Source organism: Bactrocera oleae, chromosome 4 (assembly GCF_042242935.1).
Source record: "Bactrocera oleae isolate idBacOlea1 chromosome 4, idBacOlea1, whole genome shotgun sequence".
NCBI classification, from domain to species: Eukaryota; Metazoa; Arthropoda; class Insecta; order Diptera; family Tephritidae; genus Bactrocera; species Bactrocera oleae.
In genome coordinates this window covers 14,004,076-14,016,123 of record NC_091538.1, presented here as the reverse complement: position 1 = coordinate 14,016,123, position 12,048 = coordinate 14,004,076, and the positions used below count along the sequence as shown (strand labels likewise).

The 12,048-nt window shown below is 36.2% G+C and overlaps 1 long non-coding RNA gene across 1 annotated transcript; it reads right to left on the bottom strand.

The window, feature by feature from the left end:
- Positions 1-8,084: 8,084 nt before the first annotated feature.
- Positions 8,085-11,552, bottom strand: LOC106624692 (uncharacterized). Its single transcript, XR_001331052.3, has 2 exons — positions 11,336-11,552; positions 8,085-9,558 (listed from the first exon to the last, which is right to left on the bottom strand). It is a non-coding gene; the product is annotated as an uncharacterized lncRNA (long non-coding RNA).
- Positions 11,553-12,048: the final 496 nt, after the last annotated feature.

Genomic DNA, 12,048 nt, shown 5'->3' with positions numbered 1-12,048 from the left:
TGAGCAGATGCATTCGAAACTACGTAAACTTAAAGATCATACCCATGAGTACACTTTACGATAAATAATATACAGTGGTCAGAAAGCTCTTGAACAAGAGTGGAAATCCGAATTTTGGGATGACAGAATCTAGCGGTTTTTTCTTCATAACTAAATAACTAGAGGCTACGGTATATTTTTTATCTGAACTGAAGAGTTTATAACTGAATCGAAGGGGTTTCGTAAAGCTTGCCGAGAAACACTATGCAAAAGAATCATTTATTGCATCAAAAGCAATTGGTCGGTTTGAATTTTCTATCAACATCTGCCAAGTCTAAGCTTACATGTACGTTACTTGTTGGTTGAGCCCATTAAGATGCTATAAATAAACAGATTTGAACAGCAACTGGCAAAAATTTGTTAAAATTGCAAAAACTTACAATAACAACGAAGCCAACAAAGAAATAAATTAAATTAAAGGCATTGTCAACATGGTGTTATCAGCAATTTTGTTGAAAGATTGCAGAAATTTTTATTTGCACTAGCATGCCACAAGCCAACGCTGTCCACAGCTCAAAATGCCACAGGCCGCCAAGCAGCCGCAGCGGAAGCAGCAGCAGCACTTGTTGCTAGGTTAGCTATTTTCTGCTAAACATACACAGTCATGCGTCATATGTCCGAAATAAATAAATGCATATTTAAATGTTTGCATATATATTAAGGTAGGCATGTATGTAACTTGCCACAATGCTCTCAAGACAGTTTTGCGATATCAATTGCGCAAAACCACAGTGTCAGAGCATTTTAAGAAATGCAAAGAATTTCTGCTGAGGATTATTCAGGCTCGTAAGGCAATAAGGAATACATTATTATTTATTCAAATGACTTACAACAATGGCATTCCTTAAATAACCGCAACTAAGCAGAAATGAAGTTTTGGTTTAGGTATTTACTGATATACATGTACTTAAAGATATATATACGAGTTTATACAAGTAAATATAAGGTTGGAAGGTATCTCCTTCAATGCTCTTCATTCAATGCTTTATAAAAAGTGTTACAGTGATCGGATTTAGTTAAAATATGCCCCGTTTTGTTCGATGATCTGTTTCCATCTAGACGGCAACTTCATAATAGCTTCCTCGTAGAAGCCCCCCTCCTTATTTGCGAAGAATTCGGACAGCCACTTTTTACAAGCCTCTTTTGAGTTCAACTTCACACCACCAAGGGCATTCGCCATGGACAGGAACAGATGGTAATCACTTGGCGCTACGTCCGGGCTATATGGTGGTTGCGATAAAACTTCCCATCCGAGCTCCCGTAGCTTCTGACGAGTCATCAACGAAGTGTGTGGTCTGGCGTTGTCCTGGTGGAACACTACATCCTTCCTGTTGGCCAATTCTGGTCGCTTCTGGTCGATCGTCTGCTTCAAGCAGTCCAGTTGTTCGCAGTAGATGGTAGAATTAAGCGTCTGGCCATATGGGAGCAGCTCATAGTGGGTGATTCCCTTCCAATCCCACCAAACACACAGCAAAACCTTCCTGGCCGTCAATCCCGGCTTGGCCACTGTTTGGGACGATTCACCGGCCTTCGACCACGACCGTTTTCGCTTGATATTGTCGTATGTGATCCATTTTTCGTCGCCAGTCACCATCCGCTTCAAGAATGGGACGAGTTCGTTCCGTTTCAGCAGCATATCGCAGGCGTTGATTCGGTCCAGACGGTTTTTTTGCGTCAAATTTTGCGGCACTCAAACATCAAACTTTTTTTTGTATCCAGCCTTCTGCAGATGGTTCAAAATGGTTTGGTGACTAACTCCCATCTCCTGGGCGATGTCACGAGATGCCATATGCCGGTCTAACTCGATGTATTCCATGATTTGATCGGTATTTGTCGTCACAGGTCTTCCGCCGGCTGGCTTATCCATGGTGTCGTTTTCACCGGCTCTGAATCGTCGAAACCATTCCTCCGCGGTTCGAAGTGATAGAGTACCATCCCCCAAAACACCATTAATCTCACGGAACGTTTCTCTAGCGGATTTGCCTTTAACGAAGGAAAACTTTAAAATAGCGCGAATTTCGGCGTTAGTGAACTCCATGTTTACACGTCTATAACTGTTGAACGCAATATCCAAACTAATCATGCATAGCGTTGTTTTGTAGGTTATGTCAAGACCTTTCAAATTATGTATAGTGTTGCCAGATACGAGCTCTGTAGCGCTTTGTACATAGCCGCGAAATTCAAAAGACAAAAAAGCGGAAAGGAGATATATGACAATCTTATATATGCATAAAAATAACCTAACTTCCAAGCTTTAAGATTTAGAACAACAATATTGAGATATGCGTAGCTCAATTTAATACTTCATTTCAAATATATGGCAGCTTTGAGATTATATATGGCAAATAGAGATTGCTGTGTGCAGATCGTTTAATTTTCCGGTTTGTTTCCCGGTTATACGAAAAGACATGAAATCTCCAACTTTAAAAGAACACTGCATTTTGGTATCGGCATATTGAATCATGAAGGTTAAGTTGAGATTGCAAGTGAATAATAAGGTCTGATTCTTCAGAGACCACAAGTTTATTGCGCTTTTCAACCCAGATAAGATTCAAATAGCAATATGCTTCATTAAGAACAATAAAACTATCCATATCTGTTATCATTTTTCTTGAAACACATTAACTTACAGTTAAATATTACTTGTTCTCCGTTTGAAATTCAGAAATAACGATCTCTAGATCTGGAAAACCAGCGACTTTGAAATAAACCCGTCAAAAATATTAAGTGCTTAGATTAGTCAATATAGTAAATACCAGTTGCCGCTGCAGGTTACTTTATATCTCTCCTTTCAACTATTTACTAATTTATTAGTTCCGTTTCGAAAACCGCAAACAGTGTCTCAGATAGACAGATCGGGAGAGTGTACATGGTAGAAGAAGAGAGCGTTTGGCTATTTTTCATTGAACTAGTACTAATGCTGACACCGTTTTGAAACCCTTTTCGCAAGCAGAAAACAAAGTACCAAGACAAGAACTATTGATGAGCATCGTTACAGAAGGTATTGTACTGATCCATTTGTTGGATCTTGTAATGGGTTGTTTACATGTCAAGCTCATATTTTAAAGAATTTATTCAGTGCAGAGCTTTTGAATGCATTTGGGTTGTAGCAAAAATTACTGCTATTTGTTGTAAAATTTATGATATGAATTTTATGAATTCGGACTGTTTACTATTCTTACGTATATAATCGTTATCGACAACGAACGGCTTTCCACGAATCTACGATAGGGCTTTCTTCCTTTTGAATACTCTAGCGGCCGTTTGTTCAAATGCTAGGATATGTAATATATAAGTTGGCTTCTGATTTATCGAGTTAGTGTAACCACAAGTAGCGTAAAAATGTTACGCAAGCTAGCTCATCTAGCGCACAACAAAATTTTTATAAAAGCTTATCTTTAGGACAACTAAAACTACCAGGACTACGATTGTAATAAAAAAAGGTGCACACAAAATCAAACTTGTGTTTGAAGGCCCTGCAGTTGTCGGATCAAGACAATTTCACAAAACTGATCAGCGAACTCTAAATAAATATAGTAAATATAGTTGCCAAGCTTGCTATATACCTTGTGACTTGGCTTAATTTAACCCGACTGCGTCTTCTTTAGCCCGCGAATAATGAATATTTTACCACAATGATAGAACACTAAAGCTGACTCTCAGCATTCAGCGCATTATAGAGGTGCTAAGCTTTACCTGAGGGATGCACATAGCAGTCGCGGCGATTAAAAGATCAACGAGATAATAATATGAAGGCAAGACCGGGTCGTAGCCAGAACGCGACTATACCATAAGTTAAAATATGCGAAGCGCAGCTGATGAGCCACGCAGTGATTCCGCATGCAGTAGTCACACTTGACTCTAAAGGTATACATACATAGGTATATATTTACGCGCATAACTATTTATTTGCGCAGGCATGCATATGAATTATAAGATACCAATCAGCTAGGTGCGCATAGCAGTAGAACGCAAAGGGCTGCCACGCATGCGCGTACGATCAAAATGTAAATAGCATATGTGCGCAGAAAAATGCGATCGATGCGCAAATGCAAAAGGTTAATCGCGAAAATCGCTGCGGCAAGTAATGGTTCAGTGTTTTGACTTGAAGGCATGCGCAGCACCGTTGAAGCGTACAAGTTCACTTGGGTGCTTAGTTGGCGGCTCAGCTCAATGCGTGTAGGTAGCGTGTGTATGTTCATGCGTAAAAGCAAACAGTTGCGCGCAGCGAGCATTGATTTGCTTATTTAAGCAGCAAGTGAAGCTCAATCCCTTGGAGAAGCCACTTTTCTGCTACTTTTAAGCACCTGCCTGCCTGGCGGCTATTCTTGCCACCTTGCTGCGGCGCACAGTGTCTTGTGTTGCGTCTACGAGCTTTACGTAAAATGTATACGAGCAGAATTCTACAAACAGCCGGTTATTAAGCCAAGTGAGGTATATACATACATATGTAAGAGAAAGCAATATAATATACAATCTGAAGAAAAGCATTGTATCCATTTCTATCTAAAATTAAGGTTCATACCTCGCGTGATCCATATTAAATTGTATGTAAACCCTAGAGCATGGCTGCACTGATTGTATAATAGCAAAAGGTCGGCATCATCTCTACGCAAGTCTTAAGCTCTAGCTCCAGCTACTTATAAAAAACTTTTCCTAACTGTGCTAACCCCTCAGTGGAAAAAGATGCTCATCAATTAACCGCTAGCCGAAAAACGTAAAAATCTTGAAGCCCTTGCTTTGTCGGATAGCATTAGATAACATAACATTAAATAGGAAGAAAAACTGGGCCATGTATCTGACAAAGAGGTTTAGAAAGAGTTATTTTTTTCATTTTTAAGAGACTAACTACTTAAAGGATCTTTTCAGAGCCCACTATGGCATAGCAATATATTTTTGGTTCCTGGAACATATATTTTTTATCTTCTGTATTGCTTGAAGATACTTTAGTAATTTCAGAGTAGAGTATACATATGAATGCCGAGAACAAAGTCTGTATCAATGTGTCTGCTGATGTAACAGTTGAAGTTTTCGTCTCAACTATCTCGTAGAGGTCTATAGATCTTTCTTAGGGTACTTACTTAGTGCATGTCTAAAATGTATAGCGGTTGTACACACGTTAAAGAGTAAAAGAGAGCTTTCAGAGCACTTATATACTGTTAATCCAATCTCTGCGCTACCCTCATAAGCTGAGCACTGTCTTGACTTGTCACTGAGCTTTACAAGGTTTCTGCAACAGTCGAATCAAGACTTAGCTACAGAAAAGCAATGCCTTTTATTAATACACAAAAACTATCAAAAAAAAAAAAAAATGTTGAAGCAGAGTCAGAGCTTTAGAAATCGTTCTCTCGAACTAAGAAAAGATGAGAAAAATATTTGCGTGTGCAAAAGGGATATAATGAATTGTGTGATTAGACGGGGTTTTTGCGGTACTAGAAGACAGAAATAAGATAACGAAAAGGTAAGTTAGATAAACATATGGTTATTTAATACGGGAATAAGCTAATGGAAGATTCGAATAATATAAACACGGTGCAAAGATATAATTTTTGGAGCTAAGGCAGCATATACCAGAAGCAATGGAATACATTAGATGACGGTAAGGAAATATCGAAGATTTTTTGGATAGACGTTTTTTGATCAACCCACAAAGTAGAGCTACGAATTTTGACTAAAAATGTCATGTTACCGTGCCACTGTGTGTCACATCACCTACTATCTGTCACTGTCGATCTGCATTCTTGCCGCTATAAGTTCAAGCCTCTTCATTACAACTTTGCAGCATTTTTTCGACATTTAATTAAATGCATGTTCGTCGGCATAGCTGTGCTTGCAACAACAACATGCTGCGAGTAATGCCATGGTTCGTCAATGATGGGGTGGATGAGCGATCAACCGTTGGCGATATTTGTAATTACAACGTGCAACAAGCGCTAATTTGGGTGGTGCAACAAGGCTGCTTTGCAAAAGAGTTAAAAAAAGAAGATACACAGAAGAAATGATAAGAGATTTAACGAATATAGCAAAGTGAAATAAAATAAAAAAGATGCTTAAAAGCAAGATCTGAGGAGGTAGAGGTATATGCAAAGTTTCTAGTACTTTTAAAAATGCGGTACAGTTAGGAAAAACAAAAAATTTGTAGAACGTTTGAGCAAGAAATTTAAATATATTTTTTTTCTTGAGATGTGCCGTTAACTTGAAATTTTTAATCCGGTCTCGCAACAACACTCAATGCCAGCTACATTTTAATCTAATTAAGGTCGTACAGTAAGCTCAGTTAAGTCGCGTTAGTGCGCCTAAAATCTCAGCACCCGCGACCACAACTCCTTGCATTCACTGCAACAACAGCTGCGTGGCTAGCCGCCATTGCGTTGCTGCAACTCAATCAATGTGCAACAGCGTTTTTGTGCCACTAAAAGTGTCTTTGCTGCATGCAGCACCAGTTGCCAGCTTGTAAACGCACAACTTAGTTACTGTTGGCACTCGTTCGTTGCCACTTAATTCATCATCATCGTGCGTGTTGACATTTCCTACGTGTTTACCATTTTAATTATAATTCTCTACGAAAAGACTGCGGTGTTGGTGGCGGCAAGTTGACTTGTCACTGCATGTTTGTTTATCTCTGTGCGGGCACCAATTTTCTGCTGCGTTCTATGACATCGTCAACTCGATACCTCACCTCATTTCACACGCTACTTGACTTTTTAGCTTCCCATGGGACACTCACCGCTTTTGCCACAGATCGGCGTAAGTGCTGTGTTGGCACTGTTTACTTTCTTAATTTGGTCACAAGTCACGATGTCACTAGTGATAAGTGACACCTGTTTTAAATTGTCCTGAAAGGGTTAAAAAATTCTTGAATGGCAAGGGCTTCAACCACAGCTCAAAATGTTGATGCTATGAGAGAGAGAATATAAATGACAAGAAGGGTAAGGTAAGAGGAAGAAAGTAAACGATTGGGAAAATTTACTTAAGGCCGATGAAAAGTATATAAAAATTCTAAAAGAGTTCCTCAGCTCATTAGCTGACAGATCGGATAACTGTGCGGCCCCATACAGAAGGAGTTTACCAAAATGCATGATTCTTAGGCTTCAAAACAACAGAACAATCGAGTTAACCACCGCTTCATCCGCGATTAAACAGTCACAGTAAAAATCGGAGAGGTTTTTCGTTTAAACTGACTGTGTCAGATAAAATTCTGGGCCACAAGATACAATTTGCTCAATATCAATATAATTTTACTACCTCGCGTTAAATCTGCATTTGACTACACGGTATTGATAAGTCCTCCAGTTCTTGCATTGTCTCGGAAGCTTTCTAAAACACCGGAAGCACAAGAGTAAGACCACGAATGGTAAGCGAAATGTCAGATTTCTCACAATTAGTGAGATCTCTTAAAAAAGAATAATTGTACCAAGCTCAACTCACCCATATTTACCGAGAATATTGCTGTTATTGACTGTTTTGAGATTGAATATGTTTTAAGTGTACATCTAGTGCTAGTTTAAATTGTGCCTGAGTCTAAACTCATGAAAAGCTCTTCACAACAGGAAACCAAAATGGTCTGAACTTTCGCGAAAGAAAGCAAATAATAAAGCGACAAGAGCTGAAAACAAGTTAAGTTTATAAATTTTTGAAAGTTCGTAGCACAGTTCGTTAAATAAATCTCTACGAGTACATCTATTAAATACGCCATGTTGCTTATGTGATTGTTCTATCGGCAGAATTCTAACGAGTTGATAGTCCTGGCTGAATAAAAATCCGTGTCTGTTCCGGTTACGTAAACCCGACTGCAGTGGGAACGGATTTCGTACGACATAACGACATGAGCTTTTGTAAGCATCAATACTTTTTATATAAAGTTTTCAAGTTTGTAGAGTACAGTCGGCAATATAGCTCTAGCACTAACTGAATATTATGTTATTAAATAAAAGCTCAATAAACTGAAAATAAAGCTACACATTTCCATATGCTTTAGTAAGTTTAATAAGGGCATAATTTCATGACCGCAGCTAAATTCAAAAAATTTAAAAATCAAATATATGTACGCAGGTATGTTACATATTTATTTTTATTCACAAATATCCAAAGATATTACAATTTTTCATTTTAAAATAGCACTAAAAGTAAATGTGTTATACATTTGTTTAATTCAGAGCTGCCTACAGCTCAAAATATAAATCATTTACAAACGGAACATCAAGCTTTTTAAAAGTTTTAGTTTCAGAAGACTTAACACACATGTATGTATTTGTGCTATTGTAGACCAGATATATTTACTTGCAAAACCTTTTTATTAAAAGAGCTTTCTAAAGCTTTTGCTGTAATGCTAATTACAGTTTTTTAATAAAAATGCTTATAGTTTTTCAAAACACTATTATATCATATACTGCTAACTTTTAAGCATTTCTCATGTCAACAAGTAAATTACTTTTAAGAGCTTTCTAAATCTCATTTACAAAATTAATGTTTTCTAATAACATACATTTAGTATCAAAAGAGTAATTTGTGTAGAATCGACATACAAGTATACTTTGCTCCACAAATCGGTTACAAAAGTTTGCCAAAGCTTTTACTGCAATGCTAATTACAGCTTTTTGATTTTAAGAGTTTTATTTAGTTTTCAAGTACACTACTTTCTTTTAAAAAATTTGACAACGTGCAGGAATATAAACGTTAACTTCTTAGTTAAATTATTTTATAAATTTGTGTTTCTTTTAAAAATTTAAAAAGCTTTCTTTTTTTACAAAATAGATTTTTTTTTTTAACAAAGTTTTAAAGTGATATATGCAGAATCGTCGAAATAATATATTTTTTACTCAGCAAACCCATTTTCAAAGCTTACTAAAGATTCTACTGCAATGCTAATTGCAGCTTTTTGGATTTTATGAGTTATGTTAATTTTTCAAGTACACTACTTTGTTTTAAAAACTTAAAAAATTAGCAGAAATATAAACGTTAGGTTAAGGATTTTTTTTCAATAACCGTTACTTTCGGCAGTTGAATTACGAAGCCCAATTTTTGCTAAATGGTTGCATCGTTCTTCGGCAAGGATATATTAATTGTCGCCTATTAATGCAGAATTTATCGATAAATCATCCGAATCGTGCACGAAAGCAAAATGCAGTAAAGAAATTTTAAAACTGAGATCCTTCAGTGATATGTTACAGTTTGTGAAAATAAAATAGAATCGTGTGCAATAAGGAAATCAAAAGATTTTCAGTATGTTTCAACTTTTTATGAATTTTTGTTAGCGCAAAATACCCTCGATCCTTCAATCAAATTTAAATACTTTTTAGGAGGAAGATTAATTCGAAAGTATTTAAAATGTCATGTAGACCGGAGTTAGACAAGAAAAATAACAGGCGCTTAACTGTTATTTCGACTTCGTAGCAATTCAATTTTTGTTTTGAGTTTAACTGTGCATGCGGTGCGATGTTGCTTGGTTTATCTGAACCGTGTGGGATTCCACCAAATTTGTCACATTTTTCTGCGTACAAGGGTAGATCACGGGAATCACTGGAAGAAGAAATAAAATGAATAGTTAATATAAAACATCATAGAATGCCATAAAGCCAAATAAATAATATTTCCACAGAGCTTTCACATAAAACGAGTTTTCATAAATGTAAGTGAGCTTTATAGCTCTAAAACCAGTGTATGGAAAGCTTACATACAAGTATTTATATTTAATCCAAATAAAAAACAATAACTGATATTCTTTAAGCTATAGCTATCATAAATACCTCTTACATAAAAATATATTATGATCGAGTAAAAGAAAAGTGGATTAATAATGTGGACTTAATTTCTAAAGAAAAGAGCATCGCGTTAAAAGTGTATACATTAATTGAAAATTAGCTATATACATTACCTTTCACGTTAACGACTTATGAGTAGCGAAATGGAACTGTTGTTACATTCTTATTAAAGACTTCTACCGTGGCAGACTCTGAATGGAAATAATGCAAGTTCGAATCTAGTTTCAATTGCAATTAATATTTTTCTAAAACCCCGTGTCACACGTGGTAAGCCCTATAATCTATGCGAGCTATCTGAGTCTCTTCTTATTAGTGTAGAAAAGTAATGAGATAATTTCGTCGGCGAAAGTACTGCTCATAAAGTTTCTAAGCGTGGGAAATCGGCACAGACCTATTTACTCCGTTGTCATAAGCCGAATCAAATTGTTACTAATTTAGTTGAATAGACTACTTTTCCTAATCCGTGTGATGATAATCACGAAATTTTCCTCACATTTAACATCCAAATACTTAGTAGATATGACTCTACTAACTAAAATACTACCTAGTCTTTATAAATATGCAGCTTTCTAACATAGTTTAGGTGCTATAACGACCACCCTTGGACTGCTAAAGAAAACAAGCTTTGGTATTTTATTTTTATGCCCGCTAGTTCTCCTGACTGTCTGAAGGCATGAGATCCAAGATATTTCAGCCTTGATCTCGAAAAAGTGGAACGTTCTAGAAGGAAAAGTTCTAGCTTTCTAGCACAACAGATTTTCGTTCTCTGCATCCTACAAAACAAATATATAATCTCAAATTCGTAAAAGTTTTAAATCAGACTTTGATAGTTAAATCAATTAGATAGCTTTTGAAGTCAGGGAAAGGTTGTAATGAAATCGTTGTGTTCTATTAATTAAATGAAGAGGTCTAAGGCACTGTATAAAATAACATCATTTGCTTTAGTTCCTAGTGCTTTTGCTGATGTATGCCTAACGGTTATCTAGTGAAAAAAACCTTGAAAAAGTTCTGAAGCTTCAAAAGAATTTTTTTCGTGTTCGAGATATTCTTCGTGGTTTAACCAGAGAACTTAAAACAAGTTGTTCTCTGGTTTAACATAGCTTGCTAAAAAACGAGAGATTTTTCTATAACAATGAATTTATGCGGTTGTATATGGCCAATTAGCAGACTAGGGTCATGTCCATAGTACAAACATATATTATACCATACATAAGCGAAACTTAGAGGTTAGATTCCGCTTAACACCGCACTTTTCGGCAAAGGGATTGGATATAATACTAAACTTTGTGGTGTAAACTTTCCTAGTACCTCTTACTTAGCTTTATATACATCGCTATTTTTTTATATCTTTCACTTATTAGGTAACGGTGAACTTTAACCCTGCTTTGATATATACATACATATATTATATTTATATATCTAATTTCTAATCAGTTGTGCTTCTTATCTGCTCCCTAACCGTTCTACTTTATTTCATACAACCCTAAAGTAAATTGTTTAACTGTTACTTATATTGTTGTCCGAAATTTACTTACCCAATAATGCCAAGAGATCACATTTTTCCGCCGCTCTCCCGTAGGCTACTAGAACCGAAGTTCGCAGTGGACACGCACGTCTTACATCGGCAAACCGCTAAGTTAAACTGAATAACTCAAAACTTAAATTTTAATCACAACATTTCCACGCACATGAAATTAATACTACACAACAATCTATATAATATTAGATAAAGTCTCCATCCAATATATGACTCTCTAGATATTACACAAAGTAGTTATTTATGTATACCCATATACAACAAATTTGCCATAAAACGAGCAGAAGAGTGAGCTAAGAAGTGAACGGTGATAAGAGAGCAAATAAACAAATTTACTATGGTTCTAATCTTATCAGAACTTCGAAGACCGTATCGTAGAATGGTAAGTAAATAGAAGTCATAAATGCGCATAACAAAGCGTGGATAGTTATAAATACACGTTGTCGTTGAGCAGAGTTCAGTGCAATGACACATACATATGTACATATACAGTGTATGTGTGTAGTATGTAGACCCATATACAGCATATGAGTATTTGCTCAATTACATGTCGAGAGGTCCACTAATACTACACGTACATAAATGCCATGAGAACTAATTTTTTTTTTTAAATAAACTTTGCTTAGGCAAGTGGCTGTTTAAATTGTAGAACCAAGATAAGACGATAAATTATAAAAAATATATAATAAATACTCGTATATATGAAGAATG